Below are 16,078 nucleotides of genomic sequence, written 5' to 3'. Positions count from 1 at the left end.
TCTGAGTTTTTTGCTTAACGATGTCTCAAATAGCAGAATATATGTAATGCGATGAATTTTGGTCCCTAATATAGTTGTTAATTAAGTTGTGGTGTTGATATATACATGTGTTTGGTTAGACTAAATGTCACTTAAATCCGCCCTACAAATTTGAAGCGAGTGCACAAAATATTTGCTTTATCTGAGTTTGAAGGAGATATTTCCCGGTTAATTAATGAAAAAACGAATGAAAACCGTCACAAACGCCCCGATAACCGGGCCACACAGGCCAACCTGCCTACCCAGTACCCACATGAAGCCCACACACGCCAAAGAGAAGAGAAGACCACCGTGGAAGTTGCCATTCGGCGTCATCGTCATCACTTCTCCACGAGTCCAAGTTCATCTTATGTGTGCTCCATATGTGAAGCGTCATCGTCGGTGGCTGGTCGCTCCTTGAAAACATTATGGAGCGTGCTCCATATGAAGGATGGCGACTCTAATTAGATTACTCAACTACTAGATTTTCTCTAGTGCTGCAATGCAGAAAGGGTGGTATGGTGCATAGCCTAGCCTTTGATTAATTACTTCCACTAGACTCCAGTCGTAGGATTTCCGAATTCTGGGTGGGCATGGACGCGTGGTCCTCGAGAGAGATCGCCACCTGTAAACTGCAACTGATGATGGCAGCGATCGATCGAGATGATGGCAAATCTGTGGGCTGTGGCAGTGGATAAGGCTGTGCTGGTGCTGGCCGGCTGCATGCAAAGCAGTGCCAGTACTCACCCCGGTTCCTTTAACCCTCTCATCTCCTGTACCCTCTTGGGGCCCCGTTGCAAAGCAAGCTGCGAGAAACGCAGGCCATCAGATCGACCCTGCCAGTGTGTGTGCAAAAGTAGCTTTCTTTCCCTGGATCCCATGTACTAGTATCATCCCTAGGGCATTGCAAACAGCATATGCTGCACCCGAGTTGATCGTCTTTGAAACCATCACGATCACGAGAGCATGTTTTCTTATGATTCTTTTTCTTTCTGATCTGTGTTTTGTACCGGTTCTACGTACCACTCGTTGTGTGTGGCTTTGTGCAAGTTTGTGCGTGGAGCTGTAAAGAAAAGAAAAGACAACCCACGAAGATATGATGACAGAGGACGGTAGGCAAATCTGGTAAGTAGAGTACTTCTGTAGCATCGCAACCAGAATCCATCCGCAGCAGCATTGATCGGTCTGAGTATGAGGCCAACTCCACAGCATGCGGACCCTAAACGGACGTCCGTTTTAGTCGGATTTTGTCCCTTTGAGGTGGCAATGGGTGTGAAAACGGACATGTGTGTCCGGTTTGTGTTTGAGGCGCCCAACACTGCAGACGACCCCAAATTGTCCGTCTTCAGTACGCTCGCCACGCCCCGGCCCCTGGCCATGCGCCTGCCGCCCCAGAGCCTGCGCCGCCTCGCCAAGGCCGCGCCCGCTCGCCCTCCGCCGCGCGCTCTCGCCCTGCACGCCGTGCCGCTCTCGCCCCGGCCGCCGCGCGCCCTCGTCGCGCCCCGCTCGCCCCGCCCCGCGCGCCCTTGCCCCGCCCCGCTTCGCCGCGTCCGCCAGCGCCCCGGCCCGCGCCCGCCTCGCCCCGCTGCCGCCGCGCCGCGTCGCGCCTGCGCCCGCCTCGCCGCCGCGCTCGCGCTCGCCCCGCCCCGCGTCGCCGCGTCCGCCCGCGCCCGCCTCCCTGCCTCGCCGCGCCCGCTCGCGCCCTCGCCTCGCCTCGCCTCAACACCGGCCACGCCTCGCCGCGCTCGCCTCGCCCCGCCCCGCTCGCGCACGCCTCGCCGCCGGTTGCGCCCACCTCGCCTCGCCCCGCCGCGCCCGCCCCGCCGCCGGCCACGCCCCGCTCGCGCCCGCCTTGCCGCCGGCCGCACCTCGCCATGCCCCCGCCCCTGCCGTCGGTGCTCGTCACGCGGGGAGAGAGAAAAGGAGGAGAGAGAGAGGTGGGGCTGACACATGGGCCGGCGGACACGCAGCGGACGAGGACGCCACAAACTCGTCCGTTTCGTGTCCGCTTTTACCTCAAAGCCATCGCAAGTTTGGGCGCGAATGGGGTCGAACGGACAGAAAAATAAAATGGGGTCTGCGGTTGGGTAGCGTCATTTGTCCGTTTTGCCCTAAATGGACACACCCGAACAAAATGGGGTCGTGCGGTGGAGATGGCATGAGGAGCCATATCTTTCCGGGTGATGTCGGCCGGGAAAATACCCTAAAAATTTCAGATCGGAATTGGTACGTAATACACATTGAGAATCCCATGACAATATCCATGTTTTGTCTTCTTTTGAGCCATGAGAGGCATGCGTGTTTGTACCGGCCGCTACAAGCAAGGCTGACAAACACGGCACCCGCCCGGCTGCCCCACACAAAAAGGAAAGCGGTGAAAGAAGGCTTCTTTGTTGTACCGGCCACTAGCTACAACAAGGCTGCAAGTTTGTGCGTGAGCCCTGAGAGAGAGACATGCATGAAAAACTCTCTCTCTCTCTCTCTCATCATTTTCTCTCGGTTATGTCACTCTACTGTAGGATTATAGATCCAATCATTTTCTGCAAGGCAGGATCCAAATGTGCAGACCTACAAGTACAGCGGGTGCATGGCCGAAACAAGGAACAAGGCATCAAGTGATGGTCCCCCCCTCTTCAATGGAGTTTTGGTCTACTCTGTCTCGCAACAGTCCAGTCCAATTAAGCGATGCATTTTCTGCTTTTCATCCAAGAAAGAAACTGCTTGTAGATGAGAGATTGATCGGATCCCCGAATATCCAATTCTAAGTCTGGCTCATCGGCCGATGAACGGTAAATTCAAAAAAAAAATATACTTGACAATTTAAAAAAAATCTTATTCTTTTGCATGGAAGATACTTTAGTGCGTGAGATGCGTGCCAAATTTTAAAGTAGGTGTACATCACAATAGCTTTCAACAAAAAACAAATCAGGTCCAAACAATGCACAATTAGTAAACTTTCTTACAGACCTTAAATTTGTCTTTTTTACTGAGAGCTACTCAGACATCCAAATGCTCTGAAATTTGACACGGACATCACTCAGTCATCTTTCTCCACTCAAAAATTCGATTTAAAAAAAAATTATTTCGTATTTTTAACTATTTGTTTTTTCACTCCAGGGCTCATACGAGCCCAGGAACCAAAGCGCCTCATCAGATCCCCCATTTTATCTCTCGTTTCCATGTATAAAAAGGGAAACAAATTTGATCCATAGTATGATTGGAAACAAATCATCAGACGGATCGACTCATGTTGATTCTCATTGAATCTCATAGTGAAGATACCTATGTATTCAATACACTTTTTCTCGATTCTCATCAGGGTGTTTCTACATTGTAATCATTCTGTTTGGCTAAAAAATTGCTCCCATTAATCATCCGGTAATCAATTCTATGTGTACATTGGCGACACAACAGATGCATCCGCTTGTTAGTGCCAAGCTTGGTTTATTATCTATTATCAATGAACTTTGCTTCATACCAAGATCCTCAATGTTGATTCCAAATTTTACTTATTCTCGCATTTTTCCATAATGTGTTAAATGAATATTGAGTTTACCATGCTTCCAAATTATACTATATATGTTTCTTATTTTTCATTCTCATTGATCTCACTCGTCAGCATAATTGTAATATGTATATTGGCCTTTCCCATCTTTAACATACCTTCATTTTTTCTTCATATTTACGTCCCAGTCCCACTCAATTAGTATCACATTACTAAAGGGGCACACCCATTTTGCAATTTTTTACTATTTGTAATGTTGTGCATTATAGAATGTATTTCTATTTTTTTATCTTGTTCACATTTGCATGAACCGGTCATATATTCATGCTTCTTATGCAACATATATTTGTTTCTTAAATAGGCATAGTTTCAAAACTGGCATAGAAAACAAGGATGGAAAACATATATTTGTTTCTTATTTGCTTCGAGTGGAATCCCTTATATCTCAAAACAAGGATCTCTCTCTCTCTCTCTCTCTCTCTCTCTCTCTCTGAAAAGGATATGGGAAGTGTATGCTTCGCTCTGGTTGCTCTCTGAAAGTTGGTGGAATTCGTAGCGATATATAGAGGCAAACCTTGATGCACAGTTCGGTGGGACCGGTTGAAACTACTCGGTGAGACCAACTTGTACAAAATGTTTGAACTTTAGACGTTTCGGTGAGATCGGGTGAAACCATTCGGTGGGACTAAGATGTGATGACCTAAGCACTTTCCATACTTCGGTGTAACCGACTGAAATCGATCGGAAATTCCGACTGAATTTCAGTTGGCAAAAGAAGGTTGGCTAGTGCTCTTCGGTGGGATCGAAGGGCAAATTCGGTGAGACCAAATTTTGGGGTTTAGGCAATGAGCCAATGACTATGTCATTGGTTAACTCGGTGAGTCCGTATATTGTAGTGGATCAGTGAGACCGAGTTTGACTTAGGGTTTTGGACATAGTGGGATGTGAGAGTTTGATTGAGGCTTTTGGAGCTTGATCTCTAAGCACTTGAGCAGTTAGTCCATGATCACAACCTCATCCCCTTTTGTTAGTATTTACATACCTATGGACTCAATGCATGTGACCTTGGATCGGAGGCCATTGTCCCTGTCACAACGATCCCCACCTGTGCCATGCCGATGGTATGACTCCTCTGACGAAGAGGATGTTGTCGTCCCCGTTGTCCCCATCACGGTCGTGCCCAAGCTTTCCTCCTGCGAAGCGGAGGAACGCCCCTCCCTCCCGAGGAGGCCACGTGGCAGCGCAAACTCGATTGTTGTTGGAAAGCTAGCAAGACGATCGACTCCGGCGACGGCCTCGACTAGTAGCTAGCAACGTCGAACAGCGACATTGCCTATGTTTATTAGTATTTTACAAATGCCGCTTAATGGCATTTGAAGTCACAAATTATATGCAAATTTGTGATAAATTTTGGCTCCTATTATGAGAACTTTTAAGTATTTCGGATGTGGTTTGTTCTTAATCTACTTTAATCTCTATTTTGACATGAATCTACTTTAATCTTTGTTTGACTGCATATAATTAGAACTTCTAATTTCAAGCAAAAGCAAAAGAAAATATGAAGACTTCATTATGGAGACTCAAGTCTCGAACTGCTAGTGCAGACGTCTGTTTTTCATTGCTACCAGTAGATTTACTTTCCTCCATTGCTAGGCAGTCTGCCGGCCGTGGGACCAAGCTAGAGCTCCCACCAGCAGCATCTACGTATCTAGTAATACTACTAGTACTACTACACGCTGAGGTGAGGAGCATCTACCGATCCAAGGGAGCGCATGGCATGATCAATGCCGCTGCCAGTGCCACAGCGCAAGGCACGCTGCTGCTGCCGCAAGCGGCTGCCGGCCGGGGCGCGCGCATGCTGCCGCCGCAGCGAAAGGGACGGCCCTGGAAACCGAAGCGAATCCCACCGCAGATACGACCGATCTCCTTCTCCCCGTCGTCGTCCCGTTCGGATCCCGTGCATGCAAAGTGCCCGTCTCTAAACTCCTCTCCTGGCTCTGTTTGTTTGTGTGAGGCTAACTCAAACGCACGACCCATCAGGTCCAGGTGTGTCCCTTTTAGCCCAAATAGATCGGACGGCACAGCACAACACGCGATCACATCCGTAAGAGCAACTTTAATGGGCGACCCATTTCATCTGCCGCCGTCTGTTTGGACCGGCGCGGACACAAAAACCGGCCCAACGCGCCGACCCAAACGGACGCGCGTCCGCTTTCGTCCGCCTGCCGACCCATTCTCGGTTCATTTTTGAGCCGGATTTGCGTCGACGGGGACACAAGGCGGACGCGCGCGCGCTCGCCCTCTCTCCTCCCCGGGCCTGCTGGTCGGTGGCACATTGGCCTCTCCACATCCAACAGCACACCGTCGCCGCCTGCTTCGTCGCCGACGCCGCCGGCCATTTTTTCCGATAGAACAAGGATACGTAGATAGTTTTAGCGTACACAGATAAAAGAAAAGACCAACTACTCGTCGTCGCTTTCCGACTCTGACTCGGTAATGTCCTCCTCCGACGTCTGAATGTAGGCGTCAGCATACTGCTTGTCCTCGAAGTACCACCCTGACGTTTCTCGTAGCTTCAGTTTCAATTGAGCGGCCTGCTTCCGCGCACGCTTGTCCTCCCGATAGGCGGCTCGCTCCGTCCTCCTTGCCTCCCTCTCCGTCCTCCTTTGCTTGTAGAACTGACGCTCGTCGACGATGTCCTGCGGGAAGCGTTCGCGCCACACCACCATGGCTTCCACGTCCATCTCGGCGATGGCGAGGTGACGCTGCCGCCTCCGGTGGACACGACGACCTCGTCGGTGAAAAGCCGCGGGAGAGGCGCTAGATCCTGCGCCCGCTGGCTCGACACGTCGGGAAAATTCATCTCCCCACGAGGCCTCAAGAGGCGCCAGGCTGCCGCGTCGTGCGCGCAGGCCGCCTCCTCTGCGGTGTCGAAGGTGCCAAGGATGAGGCGTTTCTCGCCAAAACAGATCTCGGAGGGGAATGCGCCGGAGCGGCGCTCGCGGACTCCGCGAAAATCCGAAGCGCCCAGGCGGCGAATCGACATGCTGGCGCAGAGGCGGGGAGGCTAGTGAGAGGGGGCGAGACGAGTGGGCGGCGAGGGAGCGCCTTCTTATAACGAGCGCCGGCCGCGGCGTGCGCGCGAACCTTTCCCGCGCGCTGGAGCGCCACAACCAGCGCGCGCTAGCCCGATTTTTGCCGGCGCGCGCGAACCTTTCCCGCGCGCTGGAGCGCCAAAACCAGGGCGACGACATGGCCGCTGGCATGATCTACAGCGCGCGCGGTCATGAAATGGGTCGGCGCGTTGGGCGCACTGCCGACCCAAATGAAAACCTGGGCGGACGACGGGCGGGCGGCCGACCCAAACGGACAAAAAGCGGACAAATGCGCCGTCCGTTTGGGTCAGCCCGTCGGAGTTGCTCTAGAAAAAATTTGTTTCTGATTCGTCTCGACCCATCTTGGGTGCAAATTTGATCTGGCTCTGCGGTCAAACGGACATAGAACGGACGCGCACGCTTCCTCTCGCCGTCCGCCCCGGGCCCGCATGTCGGCCGTCCAACTATCTCCCATCGCCCCCATTTAATCGACACGAGTGGACGGGCCCGCCGGTCAGCCACCCAGCCGCCCACGGTCGCGTCCTTTTTTATGGTGAAGCCGTGGACGGGCCAGTCCACTTTCACTTCCCCACACTGTCCACATTCCGTTGCTCCCTCCGCGCCCGACACCAAACCCTAGCCGCGCCGCCCCACCTCGCACACCGCCAGCCGTCGCAAATGGGCTTCTGGAAGTGGGTGCTGGGCAACAAGGGCAATCACGACCAGGAGGTAGGCTCATCGTCTGCCTCGTCGGGAAGCGCGACCACCCACTCCATCTCGTCGGCCGCATTCTCGATCTCCCCTCTGGCAGCTCCGGTGCGCTTCCGGCCGTACGTCAAGGTGGACGTCTGCCATTAGTACTGGCAACAGGTACCCCGTTGCCGTGGTCTAATGCCCACCTCCCCAATGGGTGGCATCTGAGCCCAGATCGGGTGCCGATCCCCCCGTGACGGCGAGTGGCCACACACACCTGTAGGAAATCACCCGCCGGTGCGCCCACATCCCGCGCCAGTAACTTGCCGACCGGCGCTACGACGTCGACTCGCTGCTCTGGGACACTTGGTTCCAGGACGAGCACGACATGCGCCGGCAAACCTACTTTGCCGGCCGTGCTCGTGGCCCGCCCGGCGCATCGCGCGTGTGCGCGCCGAGCCCACCCAGGGTGCGCGGTCGGACTGGTGTGTGCGGCCTGACACCGACGCCCTCTCCCTCCCTGTCATCATCGCCACCAGTAGCTTTTACCATGACGGACAAGGAGGAGGAGCGGCTGGTGTGGGCCGTCATGGAGGACTCCGAGAGGGAGTACAAGCGGAGCCAGGAGGCGCAGTGGGTGGCTCTGCAGGAGATGCTGGCGCTCTCGGCCACCGGGGACGTCTACGTGCCGGAGCTGGTCGTCAAGCAGGACGTGAAGGAGGAGGCCATGGAGGACCGGCCCCCCACCCCGGTGTGGAGCGAGGCGCTGTAGGGCAATCATGGCCATGGACAACCACGGTGCCATGCAGCCTCGCCGTCGTCGCCGCAACCAGCACCGCGGGCGGCGTGGGCGCCGTGGTGACCACCACCACCTCCACCACCGCAGCTTGCACAGGACGTCGGGCCATTTTGGGGGCTACCGCCCCACCTCTGGACGCCGCCTCCCTACATCGACCTGACCAAGAATGATGACGACGAGGATTGTGGCGCTTGAAGACGGCGACAGCGTTGACGGCGCGGGCTGGCGGCAGATCTACGGTGTTTATGTTTTTTTAATTTAAACTTAAGTACTATGTGCGGGCAGTGACCAAGACGTGGACTGTTTAAAGTTTTTTATATATTGTGTTTTATGATTTTTCAAAGCCTTTGTTTTTTTAAAGTTGCAATGCCTTTTTTGGAAATTTTTTTTACCAACATGGACAATGTTTGGGATGCGGCTGCGCGTTGGGTGCATAGACCGGCGGCTGGCCCAGACCGGACATAGGCGTCCGTTTTGCCAACCCAAACAGACGAAATCCGAATGTGCTACTGCTCCCTCAATAAATAAATAAACTTACGTGTCACTGCTTGATCCCTCCACATGCCGTTGGTGCATCGTCGGTGATCATGGATTCATGGCACGGCATAGAGTCCTAGTCCTGGAGTAGTAGGATTTACGAATTCTGCGTGGGCGTGCGTGGTCGTCGAGGGAGATGCCCACCTGCAAACTGCAACTGATCATGGCACCGAGATCGAGGTGCTGCTGGCGAATCTGTGGTAGTGTGGATCAGGCCGTGCTGCATGCAAAGCGGTGCCGGCCGGTGGCAGTGCCAGTTCCCACCAATCACACGCCGTGCCTTTAACCCTCTCATCTCATCTCCTGTACCTTCTTGGTTTGAGCTTGGGGGCCGATGCAAAGTGAGCTGCGACAATTGCAGGCGATCAGACCCCTCTGTGTGTGCAAAAAAAAAGAAAAGAAGAGTATGTGTGCATGCGAGCCACGAGAAACTGATTTGCATATCGGTCTTTCAATAAACAGAGAAATATGCATACATCTCTATCAAACTGATTTGCATCTAACAATCCATTTCTCCCAAATGGAGGGGACTTGCATCTATATATCAAACCAAATCGTGATATCCCACTAAAAAAACAAATCATGATACATGGCCGAAATTTTGACAAAAATGATGAACTAAACCTAAAATACACTCAAAACAACTACTCCCTCCATCCCATAATGTAAAACTTTTTTTTGACACTTGGGACGGAGGGAGTACCTTTAAAGTAGCATTAGTTTGAGCTAAACTTGGTTAGTATTAGAAGGGAAAGAGAGGATTGGTAGAATAGTTCATTGTATTGCTTGAGCCTCGTGGGCATATATATAGGAGTACATGATCTACTTGGAGTACAAGGCAAGCCAGAATATTTCCTAGTCTAACCTATATTTCCTAATACAATCACGTTACTCAACATCCCCCCGCAGTCACAACGGTAGCGACGCAGATGGTGAGACTGGAGAAGAATCCAAAGGCAAGTCGACGGACACCCCCCCACAGTCGTAACAGTCGATGCATCGCGGAGTCGTGGCTGGAGTGGAAACCAACGAGGTTGCTCAAGCAGGCGGTAGCCCTTTATGCCGTTTGTCGATGTAGCCAAGAGCGTGGGTGGTGGAGCCATGGTCGAGGTAGCCGTGTGAAGAATGTCGTTGTCGATGTCGAGTCGGGGTGGCCGGTGTCGAGGAAGTCGCCGTGGAGCCGCGGGCGCAAGGGGGCGCTGAGTTAGGCATGGGCGCAGTGGTGTCGAAGTAGTGGTGCGCTGGGGAGAAAATGATGTTGACGATGCGTCGCGTCGGGTGTGCCAAACCCAGGGACACGTCGTAGACGAAGGCACGCTCTGGTGTTGCCAGCACCGGGCATGCGTAGACGGTCGAAGACGAAGTTGACGAAGCGCCGACAATGCTTGCCAGGCCCGGGGACACGTCGTGGATGAAGGCACGCATCGAAGTTGCCAGCACCGAGCATGCGTAGACGAGGGACCTGCACGAGCTGTACGCCATGTCGGAGAAGTCGGAGGGGCCAGCAGAGAAGAACTCGACGACGATTGCGGCGTCCATCGGCGCGGGGCCGATGTCACCAACGGTGGTCGGAGTAGACGAAGTGGTCGGGGTAGATGACGGCGACGCTGGCGACGGGCTGGTGCTTGGACGAAGACGAAGGGGGTGGACGGGCGGCAGCAGTGCTCGAAGTAGGTGAAGAACCCTGACAGCGTGATGAAGACCGGCGCGGACGGTGGCGTTCCTGCGCCAAGGAAGACGGCGCGGCGCATACCACGAGAGCTCGACGCGCGGTGACGGCGGAGCGGACCGCGGGCCGCGGTGCTACGGCCCGAAGGGGCGACGCAGCGGCGGCAGGCGGGCCGGGGCGACGGCGGGAAGACCTCGGGGCGGCGGCGGGGACCACGGGCCGCGACGCTGCGGCCCGAAGGGGCGACACAACGACGGTTCGCGAGTCGGTGCAACCGCGGGGACGGCCTCGGGGCGGCGGCGGGGACCGCGTATCGCGACACTACGGCCCGAAGAGGCGACGCAGCGGTGACGCACGAGTCGATGCAATCGCGAGGAGAACCACGGGGCGATGCAGCGACAGCCTGATGCTCGATCGATGGAGAGGCGCGCTGAACTCGGGGACGGTCTTCACGGGACCTGTTGAGGCGCGCGTAACCGACGGGCCAGGTCGGTCGCGCGGCGTAGATGAGGCGGATCGCGGTGGCGAGCGGGTGATCAAGCCGATCGCGCGCGAGGTCGGGGACGCCGCTCGGTGAAGGCGTGGTGGCGGCGGAGTCCGAGATGAAGCCGGGAACGACAGACGGCGTGGGACGTCGTGCAGACGAGTTTGTCAGCACCGGCACCCGGGCTGCCAAAGCAACGCCGACGCCCAGGCAGCCAGGCCCGAGCGACCAACGGAGCAGCGGCGCCCGAGTTGAGGCAGCCGATGAGCCTGACGCAGCCGTCCCGACGCAGCCGTGGATGAGGCCGACGAGGTAGACCGCCGGGCCGCCGTGTAGACGCGGCGGGTGATGTGGATCGATGGGCGGGCCGGCGCGCAAGCGACGGCTACGATTGGCCGTCGCATGGCGCGAGGCTGCCGGGTCGGGGCGATGCAGGTGTCCCGGTCGGAGCAGGGCGGTGACGGCCGGCGCAGGGCGACGGGCGGACCGACGCGCGGACGACGGTTGGCCCTGACGGGCCGCCTCGGCGCGCGCTGGCGTCGGATAGGAGGAGAGGCCAGCTGGTTGCGCCGGGGTCGGAGTAGAGGCGCTCGGGGTCGACGGCTGCGGTGGGTGACGCAAACCGATCAAGAATAGATCGGAAAACCAGAAAGAAACCGCACGATCAAGATGACCGGCGGGAGAGAGAAAACCCCGGAGCAAGGCTCGGGGAAAATACTCTCTAGGGCAGCCAGTCAACACGACCGGCGGACGAACCCTAGGTACAGGCGGCGCGGCCCCTGGCGGCGGTCATGGAGGCCGACCGCCCCGGGTGCGGCGCGTGGGTGCGGAAGCGGCGGCGGCTAGGGTTTAGGATCGACTTGCAATAGATACCATGTTAGAAGGGCAAGACAGGATTGGTAGAATAGTTCGTTGTATTGCTTGAGCCTCGTGGGCATATATATAGGGGAAGATATCTGGTGCTCCGGGAGCACCTAAACTTAGGTGCTCCGGGAGCTTCTCTGCCGTTGGATCTAAAATCCAAAGGCCATAGAGAGAGCTCGCGCATTTATTCAAAAAACACACCTAGAAGTTTGTTATTACAACCAGATCCAGCGCATCCCTAGATGACCTCCAGATTATAGATCCAACGGTTGAGAAGCTTCCGGAGCATCAGATATCTTCCCTATATATAGGAGTGCATGATCTATTTGGAATACAAGACAAGCCAGAATATTTCCTAGTCTACCTATGTTTCCTAATACAATCACGTTACTCAACCGTTAGCAATGTGATGTGATGTTTGTCGTTCCTGCCCACGCAAAAAGTAAAGCGGTGGAGGGAGGCATCTTTGTTGTATACCGGCCGCTAGGACAAGGCTGCAACCTTGTGCGTGAGCCATGAGAAACATGCATGCGTCTCTCTCTCTCTCTCTCTGAGTTATGTCACTGTAGTGTAGGATTACAGACGTTTATAGAACCAATCATTTTGTGCAAGGTAGGATCCAATTGCGCAGCCCTGAAAGTACAAGGCGTGCATGGCCTAATCAAGTAACAAGGCATCAAACACGTACTATCAAGTGGTGTGGTCGTACTGGAACGGATCCCCCATCTTAAATTTTTGGTCTACTTTGTCTCGCAGTCCACTGTCCAGTTCTGTACGTGTAGATGAGACACCCTATTTTAACTCTCGTTTCTGTACGTGTAGAAAAAAGAAGTGAAAAACTCCAACCACCAAATCTACCAACAGTCTACTACGTGACGGCATGTAATCTACTATACACACAAACAATTTTCATCATGGATCCATGGGCAGAAACCATCACATCAAGAAGAGATCCGCCTGGGGCGTGCCATGATGTCCCGTCCAGATTTTCTGGTAGCTAGCTAGGCTTAGCTATAGCTGCACCTTTCTCGTGATCCACTCCACACGTCGTGCACTGCATGTCCCCTCAGACGTTGGCTTCAGCATTCCTCCGGGTCAAAGCTTCGGACCATGGTAAGAGCAGCTACAAAGGGCCGACCCATTTTATCCGTCTGCGTCCGTTTGGGTCGGTGCGGACAAAAGTGGCGACCCAACGCGCCGACCCAAACCCAAATCACGTCCGCGTCGCGTCCGCGCCGACGCATTTGCGGCCCAAATTTGCGCCCCAACTGCGTCGGCGCGGACGCCGAACGGACGCTTCGCGCGCCTTCTCACTGTCCACCGCGTCCCCACATGGCGGCCGTCCAACTAGTCGCTGCCCATGCGGTCAGCTTAATTTATGACGACGGGCCCACGGGTCAGCGACGGCGCTCGTCCTTTTTTAAGCCGACCGTGCGACGGGGCCATCCTCATCCAAACTCGGCGTCCACATCTGCCCACCTTTGCTCCCTCGTCGCCGGCAAACCCTAGCCACCACAACCACAGCGAGATGGGCCTCTTCTCCAGCGCCAGCGGCAGCAAGGCCAAGGGCAAGTCCCCCGCCACCCCTTTCCCCTCAGAGTTCCTCCCACCTCCGTCGGCGCCTCGCTGGCAGAGGCAGCGCGTGAACGTGCCAGTGCACCAGGCGGAGTAGCACTGGCAGAACCGCCAGCCTCTGTCGTATCCGGGCGTGACGCTGCCGCATGACTGGCATCTGGATCCAGATAGGATCCCAGTGCCGGCGGCGCCGCGGACGGCTCGTGCTCACGCGGAGGAGGTGCGGCGTCGGCGGGCGCTGCTGACGCCGGAGCAGCGCCTCGACAAGGCCTACGCAACCGACTCGCCCAACTGGGCGAGGTGGTTCGCCTTCGAGCACGAGGAGGCGAGGCGACGGGGTGGCCAAGGGGCAGCCGCGCGCCCCTCCCCCCAAGTCCGAATTGGACAAGGAGGGGGGCGGCGCCCCCCCTTTCCTTTCCCCCTCTCTCCTTCCATCTCTTCTCCTAGTCCAACAAGGGAGGGAGTCCTACTCCCGGTGGGAGTAGGACTCCTCCTGGCGCGCCTCCTCCTGGCCGGCTACACCTCCCCCCTTGCTCCTTTATATACGGGGGCAGGGGGCACCCTAGACACAACAATTGATCGTTTGATCTTTTAGCCGTGTGCGGTGCCCCCCTCCATCATAGTCCACCTCGATAATACTGTAGCGGTGCTTAGGCAAAGCCCTGCGTTGGTAGAACATCATCATCGTCACCACGCCGTCGTGCTGACGAAACTCACCCTCAACACTCGGCTGGATCGGAGTTCGAGGGACGTCATCGGGCTGAACGTGTGCTGAACTCGGAGGTGCCGTGCGTTCGATACTTGATCGGTCGGATCGTGAAGACGTACGACTACATCAACCACGTTGTGCTAACGCTTCCGCTTTCGGTCTACGAGGGTACGTGGACAACACTCTCCCCTCTCGTTGCTATGCATCACCATGATCTTGCGGGTGCATAGGAATTTTTTTGAAATTACTACGTTCCCCAACAGTGGCATCCGAGCCAGGTTTATGCGTTGATGTTATATGCACGAGTAGAACACAAGTGAGTTGTGGGCGATATAAGTCATACTGCTTACCGGCATGTCATACTTTGGTTCGGCGGTATTGTTGGATGAAGCGGCCCGGACCGACATTACGTGTACGCTTACGCGAGACTGGTTCTACCGACGTGCTTTGCACACAGGTGGCTGGCGGGTGTCAGTTTCTCCAACTTTAGTTGAACCGAGTGTGGCTACGCCCGGTCCTTGCGAAGGTTAAAACAGCACCAACTTGACAAACTATCATTGTGGTTTTGATGCGTAGGTAAGAACGGTTCTTGCTAAGCCCGTAGCAGCCACGTAAAATTTGCAACAACAAAGTAGAGGACGTCTAACTTGTTTTTGCAGGGCATGTTGTGATGTGATATGGTCAAGACATGATGCTAAATTCTATTGTATGAGATGATCATGTTTTGTAACCGAGTTATCGGCAACTGGCAGGAGCCATATGGTTGTCGCTTTATTGTATGCAATGCAATCGCCCTGTAATGCTTTACTTTATTACTAAGCGGTAGCGATAGTCGTAGAAGCATAAGATTGGCGAGACGACAACGATGCTACGATAAAGTTCAAGGTGTCGCGCCGGTGACGATGGTGATCATGACGGTGCTTCGGAGATGCAGATTACAAGCACAAGATGATGATGGCCATATCATATCACTTATATTGATTGCATGTGATGTTTATCTTTTATACATCTTATCTTGCTTTGATTGATGGTAGCATTATAAGATGATCCCTCACTAAATTATCAAAGTATAAGTGTTCGCCCTGAGTATGCACCGTTGCGAAAGTTCTTCGTGCTGAGACACCACGTGATGATCGGGTGTGATAGGCTCTACGTTCAAATACAACGGGTGCAAAACATTTGCACACGCGGAATACTCAGGTTAAGCTTGACGAGCCTAGCATATAACAGATGTGGCCTCGGAACACAGAGACCGAAAGGTCGAGCGTGAATCATATAGTAGATATGATCAACATAGTGATGTTCACCGTTGAAACTACTCCATCTCACGTGATGATCGGACATGGTTTAGTTGATATGGATCACGTGATCACTTAGAGGATTAGAGGGATGTCTATCTAAGTGGGAGTTCTTAAGTAATATGATTAATTGAACTGAAATTTATCATGAACTTAGTACCTGATAGTATCTTGCTTGTCTATGTTGATTGTAGATAGATGGCCCGTGCTGTTGTTCCGTTGAATTTTAATGCGTTTCTTGAGAAAGAAAAGTTGAAAGATGATTGTAGCAATTACACGGACTGGGTCCGTAACTTGAGGATTATCCTCATTGCTGCACAGAAGAATTATGTCCTGGAAGCACCGCTGGGTGCCAGGCCTGCTGCTGATGCAACTGACGACGTTAAGAACGTCTGGCAGAGCAAAGCTGATGACTACTCGATAGTTCAACGTGCCATGCTTTACGGCTTAGAACCGGGACTTCAACGACATTTTGAACGTCATGGAGCATATGAGATGTTCCAGGAGTTGAAGTTAATATTTCAAGCAAATGCCCGAATTGAGAGATATGAAGTCTCCAATAAGTTCTACAGCTGCAAGATGGAGGAGAATAGTCCTGTCAGTGAGCATATACTCAAAATGTCTGGGTATAATAATCACTTGATTCAACTGGGAGTTAATCTTCCGGATGATAGCGTCATTGATAGAATTCTCCAATCACTGCCACCAAGCTACAAGAGCTTCGTGATGAACTATAACATGCAAGGGATGGATAAGGCGATTCCCGAGCTCTTCGCAATGCTAAAGGCTGCGGAGGTAGAAATCAAAAAGGAGCATCAAGTATTGATGGTCA

Source organism: Triticum aestivum, chromosome 1D (genome assembly GCF_018294505.1).
Source record: "Triticum aestivum cultivar Chinese Spring chromosome 1D, IWGSC CS RefSeq v2.1, whole genome shotgun sequence".
Lineage (NCBI taxonomy): Eukaryota > Viridiplantae > Streptophyta > Magnoliopsida > Poales > Poaceae > Triticum > Triticum aestivum.
This window is presented reverse-complemented; position numbering follows the sequence as displayed.